Source organism: Lissotriton vulgaris, chromosome 1_1 (assembly GCF_964263255.1).
Source record: "Lissotriton vulgaris chromosome 1_1, aLisVul1.2, whole genome shotgun sequence".
NCBI classification, from domain to species: domain Eukaryota; kingdom Metazoa; phylum Chordata; class Amphibia; order Caudata; family Salamandridae; genus Lissotriton; species Lissotriton vulgaris.
The window spans coordinates 1,383,668,706-1,383,683,848 of record NC_141685.1 but is presented as its reverse complement, the minus strand read 5'-3'; positions in this window follow the sequence as shown (position 1 = coordinate 1,383,683,848).

Sequence of the window (15,143 nt, the reverse complement as noted above, 5' to 3'; positions counted from 1 at the left end):
CCGGCAACACTACACTGCATGCCTCAAGTCTTCACCCAAGGCATACAATATGCAGCATCCTTCATGGAGAAATCTTAAGGATTAAACGAATTTGCAGTTCTCCTGCAGATTTTGAGGGTTGTGTCACTAACCTCAGGGCCCGTCTTAAAGAACTTGGCTACTTAGACCGAATTTTTAACCAGGCTTTGGCTAAAGCAATATTAAGAAGCAGAGACAGTCTATTGCCGAGACAGAGCTCAGATACTGACAATATTGATTCCCTTGCTGGTCCAGACACAGAAACTAACACTTGCCCTAGATTTATTCAGTGGGAATAGAACACATTACCGCACACCTTTTGGCACGACAGGACTTCCGATCAAGGGCAGCCATGATTGCAAAACCGACTTCGCAGTGTACGTTCTGACGTGCACCTGTGCACTACACTATATAGGTAGCACTAAAGCCCAAGTGCACGTCAGAATTCTCCAACACCTCAGAGCGATACTACACAATGATCCCGCCTATCCAGTAGCACGACACTTTGCGTTAAGGCACAATAAAGATCTAGAGTGCCTCACGTATTTTGTGGTGGGATCAGTTCCGCCCTCGCGTAGAGGAGGAAACAGGGAGCTGCTACTGAGGCAGTTAGAGACACGCTTCATTTTGGAGTTTGATAGCAAGTGGCCTAACGGCCTCAACAACACTGAAGATATTCCCAACTTTCTATAGTCACGATACAACTCTGAAGCGTGTTTCCTCATCCTAGCATTTTGAAGAGGTTTTGCCCTTTATCTACATTGGCGCTCATTAAGATACCAGCAAGGGACTCAGCTAGTATTGTCGCTCAAGCCAGTCGCACTAAGATGGAGCTTGGTCCAGATGGGTAGTCAGGTTCCCTGTTGCCCATCTGTTCTCCTGGTTATGAAGGAACCGATTAACAGGATTATTTATGATGTTCAATATATAGTCAGGTTCCCTGTTATCTATTAGGTTTCACTATTCGTTTTTTTCCCTTTTACTCTGTCCTCCGGCCACTTTACACCTGTGGCACTTTCCCTCCCTACTCATTATCTAGTTTTATTACCATATATTTGGTCACTGCACTTATTTTTCACTTTTAAAATCATGATGAATTACTGTTTTTAGAATAGCATTTTTGTTTACCTTTGATCAAATAATATGGCTCAGTCCTTATTTTAATACAGGTAACGTTTTTATGTGCATTCTTTTTAATCAGTAAGATGTATATCATGTATTTTATCACTTTTTAGATGTGAATATATGCACTTTATACAAAGCCTCTTTGCACACTAGGCAGGGTTGTCCTATCTTTTGGTTGTCAACACTGTAGCACTTCTTTGCTCAATTGCACACCCAGCTCTCCGCTCTTCTGTCCCATGGGGCAGAGGTTAAGTTGAAATTATCAGCACAGTCACCTTTTGTAAACAAGTATAGTTGGTCTTACTTGTGACATAATGGATTTATCCCGTTATTTTGCCAAGCCTAATTATGAGCTCTTTTGACCAAGTGACTAGAAAATAACAAAATGGTGTTTACAATTCATAAATGCATTTATGCATAGTACTTGTTGTGCAATAATTTCGAATTGTTGTTTTATCCACAATTGTTTTAATTCTGTGCAATATTTACATATGAAAACAATTAGGCTTTCTTACATTGGACTCAGGCAAATCCAGTCTGTTGTTTGTGTTTGTAGGTCACATGACCTTGCTAGGAGGCGGGTAGCAGGCGGGGCAAAATGCACTTTAAAAATCACTGAACCCAGCTACTCCTTGCATGTGAACAAGGGCTGTATAGCCCGAAACGTGTCATTGTTGGTTGTACCACTAAGACCTGCAATTAAAATCAGTTACCTGAAAAGTCTGTGGTCTGTCTCCTGCTTCGCCGGTCCTGGGGGATGCATATATATATATATATATATATATATATATATATATATATGTGTCACATCAGGATCCCAGCGATGCAACCTTCACAGGGTGCGGGGCAGTACCGGGAAACAGACTCCGCAGGCAAGACTTTTTGCTTAATGATGTTTATTTAGTGCATCAAATGTCCAAATTACGCATTTCGGCCGCCAGACATATGGTCTTGATCATATATATATATATATCTATACTACTATTATAAAGGAAGAACTTTGAGGCTTTGAGGCGGGTAAACTCGGGAACCACACCGCCAATCCACACACCCTCTACATCGTTGGAATCCTCAGGGTGTGCAGATGGACATAGGCTACATAAATTTTAAAAATACGTTATATTTAAAAAATGTACATTTCAAAACAGTAGGCCCCTCGAAGTAGCGCCGGCCGCGACCTGCGTGCTGACGTCATCCAGGAGCGCGAGGAACGCGAGGAGGAGCGGCGGACATGGCGCGGGGAGGATTACTGACGAGCGGCACACAGGTGGTGAGCAGCAGCAGACCGGTGGAGCGGCGAGGAGCACTGAACTGAGGAGCGGCAGCTGAGCGGCAGAAATGGCGCGGGGGAGGAGAACTGACGAGCAGCACACAGGCGGTGAGCAGCAGCGGACCGGCGGAGCGGCGAGGAGCACTGAACTGAAGAGTGGCGGCAGAGGTAAGGCTCCGGGGGACAATGTCGGGGCAGGTGGGGGTCGGGCACGCGGGGGATGGGGAGTTACAACAAAAAGGCTCCGGGGGACAATGTCAGGGCCGGCGGGGGTCGGGACAGGCGGGGGACCCTCTGGCATAATTGTGCTCAAGCTCTTGACTCCTGCCAGCCGCTCCATACTCTGTAAACTCCTACTCTTCTCCCTGCAACCTCTGCTCATCCTCGCCTTCCTGCAAACAGAGCGCCAGAGCCCCACTTACCCAGAAAGCTCCCCAGTGCCTCAGGCGCTGCTGCTGGCCACCACAGCAACACTGGACCTCTGGCATAATTGTGTGAGGTAAGCCTCCGGAGGACAAAGTTAGGGCAGGCGGGGGTCGGGGCAGCCGGGGGATGGGGAGGATGGGGGCCCGGGCTGATGGCCAATGTCGGGGCAGGCGGGGGTCGAGGAAGCCTGATTGCTCCCGGACAAGGTCAGGTCGGGCTGCTAGTATATATATATATATATATATATATATGTATCAAAGAAAGACATGCGCAATACCTCACGCTGCACGGGCCACACCAACAGTGCTTGTGAAAGATCTTTTTCTTAAAAAACAGGCATAACGCATTTCGAGTTTACAAAACTCTTCATCAAATGCCAAGCTGCAGTGTCCGTGGGTTCGTTTTGGTTTAAATAACGTATCTCATTAGGCAGTGAGAAAGGACTTCAGTCATTGACTCCAGATTAAAGGAACAGTGTATAAAGTCTTATTTTATCCCATTTGCTTTGTAGAAAGGAAAGCATAAAAGAGTACTGTGTGTTTCAGGTTTCCAAGTAACCCCACAGTGGTGTGAAATTAAACAGTTTTCTCTACTTTTATATTCAAAGTCATATCATCACGGGACTCCATTGCCCATAATGCTCTACTGCCCCTCAAAAGTTAACTGGTTCCCACTGCTGATCTTGGTAAAATCAAATGTCAGCATGATGTGTCCAGAGTGCAATCATTGCTTTTAAAGGGAAAGTGTTCCGTACCTCAGTCACACCGTGCAGATAGGGTTTCACTACCACGCAGACCTTCAGCAGCTTATCTTGTTTCCCCAAAGTTCCAAGTCTGTCGTGCTGAGGTTAATCCTCGGCATACCCTAGCTGCGCCAAAGTTTCCTTTCCCAAAGTTCAGGCGGGCCCCTCCTGGTGGCCTCTTCCAGTCCAACTCTAGTGGTGTCATCTCTTTAGCAGCCGGAGGGCACCCTTTTAAAGAAGCTCCTCGCTTCACGTCCCAAGATCCTGACAAGAACGGCGCCATCATCCTCGTGGGTCGGGGCTCGTTTCGAGATGTGTCAGACCTCTCAATTCCATCAAAGAAAGGCGTGCGCAATACCTCACACTGCACGGGCCACACCAACAGTGATTGTGAAAGACCTTTTTATTAAAAAAACAGGCATAACGCGCTTTGAGTTTACAAAACTCTTCATCAGATGCCAAGCTGCAGTGTCCGTGGGTTCGTTTTGGTTTAAATAACGTATCTCATTAGGCAGTGAGAAAGGACTTCAGTCATTGACTCCAGATTAAAGGAACAGTGTATAAAGTCTTATTTTATCCCATTTGCTCTGTAGAAAGGAAAGCATAAAAGAGTACTTGTGTGTTTCAGGTTTCCAAGTAACCCCACAGTGGTGTGAAATAAAACAGTTTTCTCTACTTTTATATTCAAAGTCATATCATCATGGGACTCCATTGCCCATAATGCTCCACTGCCCCTCAAAAGTTAACTGGTTCCCACTGCTGATCTTGGTAAAATCAAATGTCAGCACGATGTGTCCAGAGTGCAATCATTGCTTTTAAAGGGAAAGTGTTCCGTACCTCAGTCACACCGTGCAGATAGGATTTCACTACCACGCAGACCTTCAGCAGCTTATCTTGTTTCCCCAAAGTTCCAAGTCTGTCGTGCTGAGGGTAATCCTCAGCATACCCTAGCTGCGCCAACGTTTCCATTCCCAAAGTTCAGCCGGGCCCCTCCTGGGGGCCTCTTCCAGTCCAACTCTAGTGGTGTCATCTCTTTAGCAGCCGGAGGGCACCCTTTTAAAGAAGCTCCTCGCTTCACGTCCCAAGATCCTGACAAGAAGGGCGCCATCATCCTCGTGGGTTATGGCTCGTTTCGAGATGTGTCAGACATCTCAATTACATCAAAGAAAGACGTGCGCAATACCTCACGCTGCACGGGCCACACCAACAGTGCTTGTGAAAGATCTTTTTATTAAAAAAACAGGCATAACGCGCTTCGAGTTTACAAAACTCTTCATCAAATGCCAAGCTGCAGTGTCCGTGGGTTCGTTTTGGTTTAAATAACGTATCTCATTAGGCAGTGAGAAAGGACTTCAGTCATTGACTCCAGGTTAAAGGAACAGTGTATAAAGTCTTATTTTATCCCATTTGCTCTGTAGAAAAGAAAGTATAAAAGAGTACTTGTGTGTTTCAGGTTTCCAAGTAACCCCACAGTGGTGTGAAATAAAACAGTTTTCTCTACTTTTATATTCAAAGTCATATCATCACGGGACTCCATTGCCCATAATGCTCCACTGCCCCTCAAAAGTTAACTGGTTCCCACTGCTGATCTTGGTAAAATCAAATGTCAGCACGATGTGTCCAGAGTGCAATCATTGCTTTTAAAGGGAAAGTGTTCCGTACCTCAGTCACACCGTGCAGATAGGATTTCACTACCACGCAGACCTTCAGCAGCTTATCTTGTTTCCCCAAAGTTCCAAGTCTGTCGTGCTGAGGGTAATCCTCGGCATACCCTAGCTGCGCCAAAGATTCCATTCCCAAAGTTCAGGCGGGCCCCTCCTGGGGGCCTCTTCCAGTCCAACTCTAGTGGTGTCATCTCTTTAGCAGCCGGAGGGCACCCTTTTAAAGAAGCTCCTCGCTTCACGTCCCAAGATCCTGACAAGAAGGGCGCCATCATCCTCGTGGGTCGGGGCTTGTTTCGAGATGTGTCAGACATCTCAATTACATCAAAGAAAGACGTGCGCAATACCTCACGCTGCACGGGCCACACCAACATTGCTTGTGAAAGATCTTTTTATTAAAAAAACAGGCATAACGCGTTTTGAGTTTACAAAACTCTTCATCAAATGCCAAGCTGCAGTGTCCGTGGGTTCGTTTTGGTTTAAATAACGTATCTCATTAGGCAGTGAGAAAGGACTTCAGTCAGTGACTCCAGATTAAAGGGACAGTGTATAAAGTCTTATTTTATCCCATTTGCTCTGTAGAAAGGAAAGCAGAGAAGAGTACTTGTGTGTTTCAGGTTTCCAAGTAACCCCACAGTGGTGTGAAATAAAACAGTTTTCTCTACTTTTATATTCAAAGTCATATCATCACGGGACTCCATTGCCCATAATGCTCCACTGCCCCTCAAAAGTTAACTGGTTCCCACTGCTGATCTTGGTAAAATCAAATGTCAGCACGATGTGTCCAGAGTGCAATCATTGCTTTTAAAGGGAAAGTGTTTCGCACCTCAGTCACACCGTGCAGATAGGATTTCACTACCACGCAGACCTTCAGCAGCTTATCTTGTTTCCCCAAAGTTCCAAGTCTGTCGTGCTGAGGGTAATCCTCGGCATACCCTAGCTGCGCCAAAGTTTCCATTCCCAAAGTTCAGACGGGCCCCTCCTGGGGGCCTCTTCCAGTCCAACTCTAGTGGTGTCATCTCTTTAGCAGCCGGAGGGCACCCTTTTAAAGAAGCTCCTCGTTTCACGTCCCAAGATCCTGACAAGAAGGGCGCCATCATCCTAGTGGGTCGGGGCTCGTTTCGAGATGTGTCAGACATCTCAATTACATCAAAGAAAGACGTACGCAATACCTCACGCTGCACGGGCCACACCAACAGTGCTTGTGAAAGATCTTTTTCTTAAAAAAAAGGCAGAACGCATTTCGAGTTTACAAAACTCTTCATCAAATGCCAAGCTGCAGTTTCCGTGGGTATGTTTTGGTTTAAATAACGTATCTCATTAGGCAGTGAGAAAGGACTTCAGTCAGTGACTCCAGATTAAAGGGACAGTGTATAAAGTCTTATTTTATCCCATTTGCTCTGTAGAAAGGAAAGCAGAGAAGAGTACTTGTGTGTTTCAGGTTTCCAAGTAACCCCACAGTGGTGTGAAATATAACAGTTTTCTCTACTTTTATATTCAAAGTCATATCATCACGGGACTCCATTGCCCATAATGCTCCATTGCCCCTCAAAAGTTAACTGGTTCCCACTGCTGATCTTGGTAAAATCAAATGTCAGCACAATGTGTCCAGAGTGCAATCATTGCTTTTAAAGGGAAAGTGTTTCGTACCTCAGTCACACCGTGCAGATAGGATTTCACTACCACGCAGACCTTCAGCAGCTTATCTTGTTTCCCCAAAGTTCCAAGTCTGTCGTGCTGAGGGTAATCCTCGGCATACCCTAGCTGCGCCAAAGTTTCCATTCCCAAAGTTCAGGCGGGCCCCTCCTGGGGGCCTCTTCCAGTCCAACTCTAGTGGTGTCATCTCTTTAGCAACCAGAGGGCACCCTTTTAAAGAAGCTCCTCGCTTCACGTCCCAAGATCCTGACAAGAAGGGCGCCATCATCCTCATGGGTCGGGGCTCGTTTCCAGATGTGTCAGACATCTCAATTACATCAAAGAAAGACGTGCGCAATACCTCACGCTGCACGGGCCACACCAACAGTGCTTGTGAAAGATCTTTTTATTAAAAAAACAGGCATAACGCGTTTCGAGTTTACAAAACTCTTCATCAAATGCCAAGCTGCAGTGTCCGTGGGTTCGTTTTGGTTTAAATAATGTATCTCATTAGGCAGTGAGAAAGGACTTCAGTCATTGACTCCAGATTAATGGTACAGTGTATAAAGTCTTATTTTATCCCATTTGCTCTGTAGAAAGGAAAGCAGAGAAGAGTACTTGTGTGTTTCAGGTTTCCAAGTAAAAGACTTGTATTTTCTTCTGCAGTACTTTCCACAACGGTGAGTTTGGAAACGTAAAACTTGCTGTCTCAAGCTTCAATCTCCTTCTTCTCTTGGAATTTTACATGTCACATACTATTCGATGAAAGACAATACTGTTTAATCAGAATCAGTTCCAAATTTAGGTGCATCCTTGATCCATAGTAGCATATGTATTAGAGGTGCACCTCTTGTTTGGTACTCCTTTCTCCGAAAGAAATCGGTACCTTCTCCAAGAGGTGGATTCTTTTTATTGCCGACAAAAGACATCATAGCTTGAAACATATGATTAAAATATTTGCACACATTTACAGGATCCAATGAACACAGTTCCCAGAAGTCTTTATTTCAACATTTTTTAAATTGGAATTCGCTTCTCTTAGAAACTCAAGCAAATCTTCCCGTGCATACTCTGCAGAGCTAAGTATGACACACCATGTTGGTGTACCTAGGCCTTACCCAACAGACACTTATTCCCATTAAAAGTGACAAAGCCAGAGTTTTCAATATTCTTCTCAATTCCCTTGAGTATGTGCAGTCCAACTACTCTTGTTTATCACAGTGTCTCACTAAAAACAATAATGTCTACTACCATCCACACTCCCCACCTTACATCCAATGAAAAATGTGTGGGAGGAGAGCGAGAGTATTTCACGGTAGAACCGCCAACGGGGTTGCTGGCTAACAACCCCAGTTTACCCACTTCTCATCATCGGTGACTCCCTCTCTTCAGTGAAAGAAGTAAAGAAAAGAAAGGAAAAAACAGTGCTTGTTGTGCTTTTCGAGAACCACAATCATGATAACACACGTGATAGTAAGACAAATTAGACAGTGCTTACTATTGTGTACATATGTCCAAAGAACTCCAGTGAGAAATAATGAATGTGATTCTCACCATTAAAAATGGTAAGGCTTGCTGGCTACCTAACTTTTATTCCAAGCTGCAAGCCCTCCAAATTAAAAAGTGGTTCCTATCAAACCAAATCCAATTCTTTATTGCTAACATGTTTTGTTACTGTATTCTTGCGCAACTTCATCAGGGCTAAAAAGGGGTTCACCTCCTCGATCTTTCACTTCATTTTTATATAGACACCTGTGATGGTAGATAACAACATATAAAATACTTGAGCCAGTTGTAAAAAACCACATGTCTCCTGCACAGGCAGTGTGAATTAAAAAAACTTATAGTGCCACTTAGATCATTTAGAGCATAATTACTTGTAGGTTGCAAAGTTACAGCATACCCACAACCCTCCTCATCGGGTCAAACGGGTCACTCTATCACGTGTCCCTGAGAAAACCATCCACAATCTGGTCCTCTGTAATTGTATATAGACACAGTTTACACGCAACAACATAAGAAATGCATGGTTTACATATTGCCCAAACCATACCCTCCTGTTGTATATTCCTAGCATAGTTTTTTAGTCCATTCTCGTTAAAAATGGTCTCAACCCAATAGGTATGCTCTCAGTTCATCTTGCAACAATTTCCGTGGCTGGAAGGGAAAACAACAAACGAGTTGCTTGCGCTATCATCACCAATTCCCAAACTCGCAACTACTGGCTACCATGCTTTATATAAAAAGGCATCTCACCAACCGGCACAGACCCTCTTACCAGTGCCGCGTCCCACTGGCGTTTTCAGGAGCTTCGACTCCGAGCAAGTGACGCCATGTGATTTAACTCATACTGTGATCCCGCCCAGCCAGTGAGTCTACAGTACCATGTGACGCGCAATGGAAACTATCATGGTGGCCATCTTTAAATGTAGCAGAAGGGGACTTTTGCTGTTCACTCAGGCTGAATTTCGTATTGCGAGTGTCATATACAAAATGTGCCTATTTCTTTCAGAGCTCATTCTTATTCCCAAGGCACTAAAGCGGAATAGAGTATACCGTTTTCGCATATGGAAAAACATTGCATCCAACCACTAAGTCGCATATCAGAGTTTTTAGCTAACAAAGGAGCGGTAATAACATCATCCCCAGCTACTCGTGTGCGCTTGCGTACCTCTATACTCCACAGGAATGCCTATTGGATTCCAAGCCCACTATTAGTGATTCGCCATGTCGGCCATCTTAGAGAGGGATGTGCACTGCATAAAGTTTTCCATATTCAAATAAACACCTCCAGCTTTCCACATCGTCGCGCCTTGGATTAAAACGATACATTTAGCAGTATGTCACAGTGTTATACTTCTGCCTATAAAACAATCTTCCATTAGTTCAGAAAAGTGCTACCTGGATCATTGATTTTCATCCAATCTTAAAGGGGCAAACACTGACACCAGACATTAGAGGCCATGTTAGTCGTCCTGAACTTTATTAAAGGAGAGGCCATTGTCTTATCGTCGCTCCATAAGGGGAAACTACCCATGCATTAGTCAAATCATGGGTGATGCTATCCATTGCAAGGGGGGAATGGTATAAACCGGCCAGAATGTGTCACAGTCTAATGTTGTTCACATATACTCATATACTCAACCACCTCACCAATGTTCTCAAAAGTAAATGTACTGTCATAATTTCCATCCCACATACACGGTATACTTGTCTGTCTAGCAGAATCAATGTTTGCTAATCTTATTCCATTCAATGGAGTTGTTCAAACCCTCCCTGTCTGCTCGTTCCTAAAAGATCCATCTGGCCTCCTTCCTAGCCAGTATGTTCTCAATGTTATGTGTTTCTCCCAGCACCCTCTCTAGGACCATCCACCTGAGATCCCTGGGTTTGTGTCCTTTTTCGCTAAAGTTTTGTACCAAACGTGTAGACAGTTTTTTGGCTTTGATGGTGCTGAGATGTTCCTGTATTTGCACCTTCACCTTACGTGATGTCAAACCGATATAATGAAGCCCACAGCCGCAGGTCAGTCTGTAAATTACATGAGATGTATTGCAATTACTGAATTTCGTAAGGAACCAAGTCCTCCCATCACGTAGAGTTACCTCTTTTGTTGTCTTAGTCAGGTTACATACAGAGCAACTCCCACACGGGTAATGTCCAGCTGGGAGGGAGCTAACATATGGAGCAGTGGGAATGGGGGTGTGGACCAGCTTATCCTTAAGATTGGGGGTTCTTTTAAAAGCAAATCCTGGAGGTGGCATCTTATTAGTAGCAGTATCAAGAATGGACCAGAGTTTCCTCACAATTTGTCTCATCTTGGTAGAAAGGGGATCAAAAGTTGTAACAACTGGTATACATTCTTGCTTCTCCTTAACATTCCTTTCCAGGAGTGCTTCTCCTGGGGTATTCAAAGCTCGCTTATGAGCCTGCTTGACTATTTTCATAGGGTATTCCCTCACTGTAAGTTTGTTCAACAATTCCTCAGACTGTTCCATAAAAGTTTCAGTAGTGGAGCAGTTGCGCCGATAGCGCAAAATCTGGCCCACGAGGAGGTGATTCCTTAAAGCTCTAGGATGGAACGACCAATAGTGGAGTAGAGAATTCCTGTCTGTTGTTTTGTGGCGGACATTTGTAGCCAACCTCCTTTCCACTGCCGTAATGTCCACATCAAAGTATAACGCCGATGTATTGCTAATAGACCACTTGAAGCTGAGGCAGTCATCAGCCTGATTCAGCCACGTCAGGAAGCTCAGGAGATGGTCCCCTGTGCCTGTCCAGATACAGAGGATATCATCAATATACCACATTCATCTCAAACTGGCCCACATAAATGCAGGCCAGACTTGACGGCGAATGTGGCCCCCATAGAAGTCCCAGACACTTGTAGATATAACTGATTTTTATATTCAAAGACGTTTTTTGTCAATGCTAGTTTGATACATTGCATGACAAAGGATGAAGGGGTGTCATAAAACCATTGTAGGTCCGCCTGTGCCCGTGCTGCTGTCACCAGCGTGGCATCCTGGGGGATGCTGGTGTAAAGTGATTCAATATCAATAGTCACCAGCAACTGGGATTCAGGATCAAACGCAACGTCCTTCAGGATATTCAAAATGTCAGTGGTATCCTGTACATAAGAGTCTTGTGTAATGACTGCCTCCCTCAACAAGAAGTCTGCGAACTGATACAGAGGCTCTAACACAAATTGAATGCCTGAGACAATCGGGCGCCCGGAGGGTGGGCGCTGAGCTTGTGGATTTTCGGCAAGATGTAAAATGCCAGCATGCATGGTTTCTTGTTGACAATTAAATCCGCCTCCTTAGGTGTTATCCACTGTGTCCGCCACCATCCTCATGATCATGTCAAGAAGTTCAGGCATGGGGTCCCGCATCAACGGATGATAATTGGTGCGTACCCCCAGAAGTCTCAACACCTTAGCTTTGTAATCACATGTGTTGAGGACAACTATCGTGCTGCCTTTGTCGGCCTGCTTGATCGTCACCAACTGGTTGTCTTGCAATGATTTCACAGCCGACCAATCTGCCTTACTCATTTTGCAGGCATGTCGCTGCTGTTGAGTTTGTTCTAATATTTCAATGTCTTGTAGCACTCGCTGTTCGAAAACAGCCACCTCTGGACCAAGTGAGGCAGTGGGTGGACAAAAACTAGAGGGACGATGCAGGTTAGTAGCAAAAACAGATGGAACAGCCCTTTCTTTTTCTGCAAAGAACTTATGAAGTTTAATTTTTCTCATAATTTCAAACAAATCCATCCTAAACGTAAAGGTGTCACGCCCGGGGGTCAGGATGAAGCCAAGTTCTTTATTAAGAACTCTTAACTCAGTAGGTGTCAATTTATGGCTAGATAGATTAACCATAATATCGTTCGCACTTTAATCTTCCCTGTTATTACCATGATCTAGGACTGGTAGGTTTTGCCTCTGCTGCGTGTTATGCGAGGGGAGTATGGCTGCCAAGTTGGTTGGAAATGGGCCCTGCCCCTGCCTCTTCCTCTCTGGGCCGGCCCCCTCCCCCTCGTGTGCCTCTCTGGGTTTTGCCCTAAAAAAGCTCTCAACAGAACTCCCAATTCCTCATCCGACCTTGTATCAGGTGTAAAATGTACCCTACTTTGATTAGATGTGGAAGGGTGATTGGAGGATTCCTCCTCCTCACTACTGGTGTTATCAAATGCCCAGTTGTTTGGTGTCCGTCTTTGATGCCTTTGACCACCCCGATGGAAATTCTGATCCCCTTCGCTGAAAGTTCTGCTGCCGTGGCTGTTCAACAGGAGTTTCATAATATTGATCCTCAACATAAGGGAATGCCCATTCATGTGAGAAACTGTCTAGATTCTTCTTAATACCCTTGATATTTTGATTGACCATATATGTTTTGTTGTCCAATAACTCACCCTGAATCCTTGCCAACTGATGTTTAGCGTCCGTCAGTGCAGTGTCGTTCTTTAGGGTTTCTTCAAGCTCAAGGATTTCCTTGAGTAGGTCCTCACTCAACCTCTTTGCTGTGTTTATAATTAGGATTATACTTGAATTGTGAGATCAGTGGATCACTGGTCCCATCCTTATGTGCACACAATAACTCCTCTTAAAAGACAGAGGATTTTCATAACGTTTTGTAGTTCTATAGTTAACAGTTTTTATTTTGCGAATAGTTTGCAACCATGTTCCTTCTAGAACATTTAGTAATCAGTTTGTTTTGAATTTCAACATATAACACAGTCCTTCAAATGGATCCAATGCATTTCGGGCCCACAATTCGGCCCTTCATCAGGGAAAGGACGCTAAAAACATAAAGAGTAGATAAACAACCTGTCAGTAAATGTTGTGAATGATTTGTACATGTTGGGGTGAAAAAATGATCATAAAGGGTCGTGTTTCTACCGTGTGCTGTTTTAGGTTGTCACCTTAAAAACCTCCGTGCCCATGCAATAATCAAAGGGTTGAAAAACAACTTCTTACGTGTCATGTTTGTTAGACTAGCGTGTTCGAGTTCTGTGGGAAAAAGGTTAAATAAAAATGTTGTAATGAAGCATCTTGGTTAAAGTTTAAAGCCACATTACAGCCGTTCTACAAATGCAGTTCGCCGCTAACTAACCTGAAGAGTCCTCGGGAACTCGACCCGGATCTTCTGTGTTCATGTACGCCGGTCGGGACGATTTCGCCATTGACCGCGTTTACTCTCTTCATTAGGTTCCGATCACGTGATCGATGAAGAGGGAAGATAGACTGGTGGTTGGGTTGACGAATATTCGGTGGGATTAACATAGATCTGATCCATATCCAAGGTTGGTATGAATCTAAAATAGATATTGCGATAATTTGGTAGGTCCAGGGATAATGTGAGTGTAATTTAAATAAAATAGGTGAGGTGAAGGGGATTTGAGATGTAAAAGTTTCGAACCCCGCCTAGGTGTGGTAAATGAGTATCTACTTGGATGTGCTAGTGAGTTAGTGTACTGATCGGGTATAATCCAATCATGGACAATTATTCACGAAATACATATACATAATGGTTGAAAAAATAAAAATAAAAAGTCAAATGTGAAAATAGTCATACATAAATGTGAATTCTCACAGGAATTACTTAGTCGATCCAAGAGCATTTCAAAGATAACAAGAAAATTCTATTCTGTCATTTAAACCAAACGGCTTCTGGGTTGAAAGTTTTTGTATCCAGGTATTTTCTCTCTGGAGTAGAAATTTGGTATTGTCTCTACCTTCGATTTTTTGGAATGATTTCCAATACGGTGAACTTCATTTGGGAGATGTTATGATTTTCTTCAACAAAATGGGTTGCCAATGACGATTTCATGTTTTTCAAACTAATGTTAGACTTATGTTCAGTGAGTCTAATTTTGATTTTGCGCTCTGTTTTGCTGATGTATAGTTTGCCGGATGGGCATTTGAGAGCATAGATAACATTGCTTGAGTCACAAGTAGCATTAACCTTAAGTTTTACCTCGTAGCCTTTCATAGGGTGGTTGATCTTATTTCCCTTAATGATACTGTTGCAGTTTCCACAGTTTAGGCAAAAAAAAAACGACTAAACTATTTAAACCTAGCTGTGCATCTACCCTACCAGTACCAGTATAATTAGGATTAACCAATCCCTGGTGCATTTGTTAGCTATAAAACTCCAGTCCACCCGGAATTGTTTGTCCTCCAAGAAAATTTTTGGTTCTAATCTCACTAGTAGACTGGGAGGGGCAGCTCCTGCATGTAAATATTCTGTCATAAGCGCCCCATGCAGGGCTATTCGTATCTGGTGTTTCTTAAAGTTTGATAGTTTATCCCATTCCTCCCTAGCTGTGGAATTATTCGTTAATGGGGCATCCGGTAATAGTGAGGGGCCAGAGAGTGTCAAAGCTATCTTTTTATCAGAAAATGCCCGACAATTCATCACTACTCAGCACTCTCGAAGAACAAAACCGGCAAAAGATCCAAGTTTGTGGGTTAACAATTGATTATACTCAAAGTCACTAAGGCCACTTCAATCACAACCGGCTCACTGGTGCAGCATCGCGGGCACTGGGGGACCTAGAATGGTTTTATGACACCCTTTCGTCCTTTGTCATGCAATGTATCAAACTAGCATTGACAAAAAACTTCTTTGAATATAAAAATCAGTTGTATCTACAAGTGTCTGGGACTTCTATGGGGGCCACATTCGCCCCAAGTCTGGCCTGCATTTATGTGGGCCAGTTTGAAGTGAACGTGGTCAAACACCCCAGGAATCCTTTCAGGGAG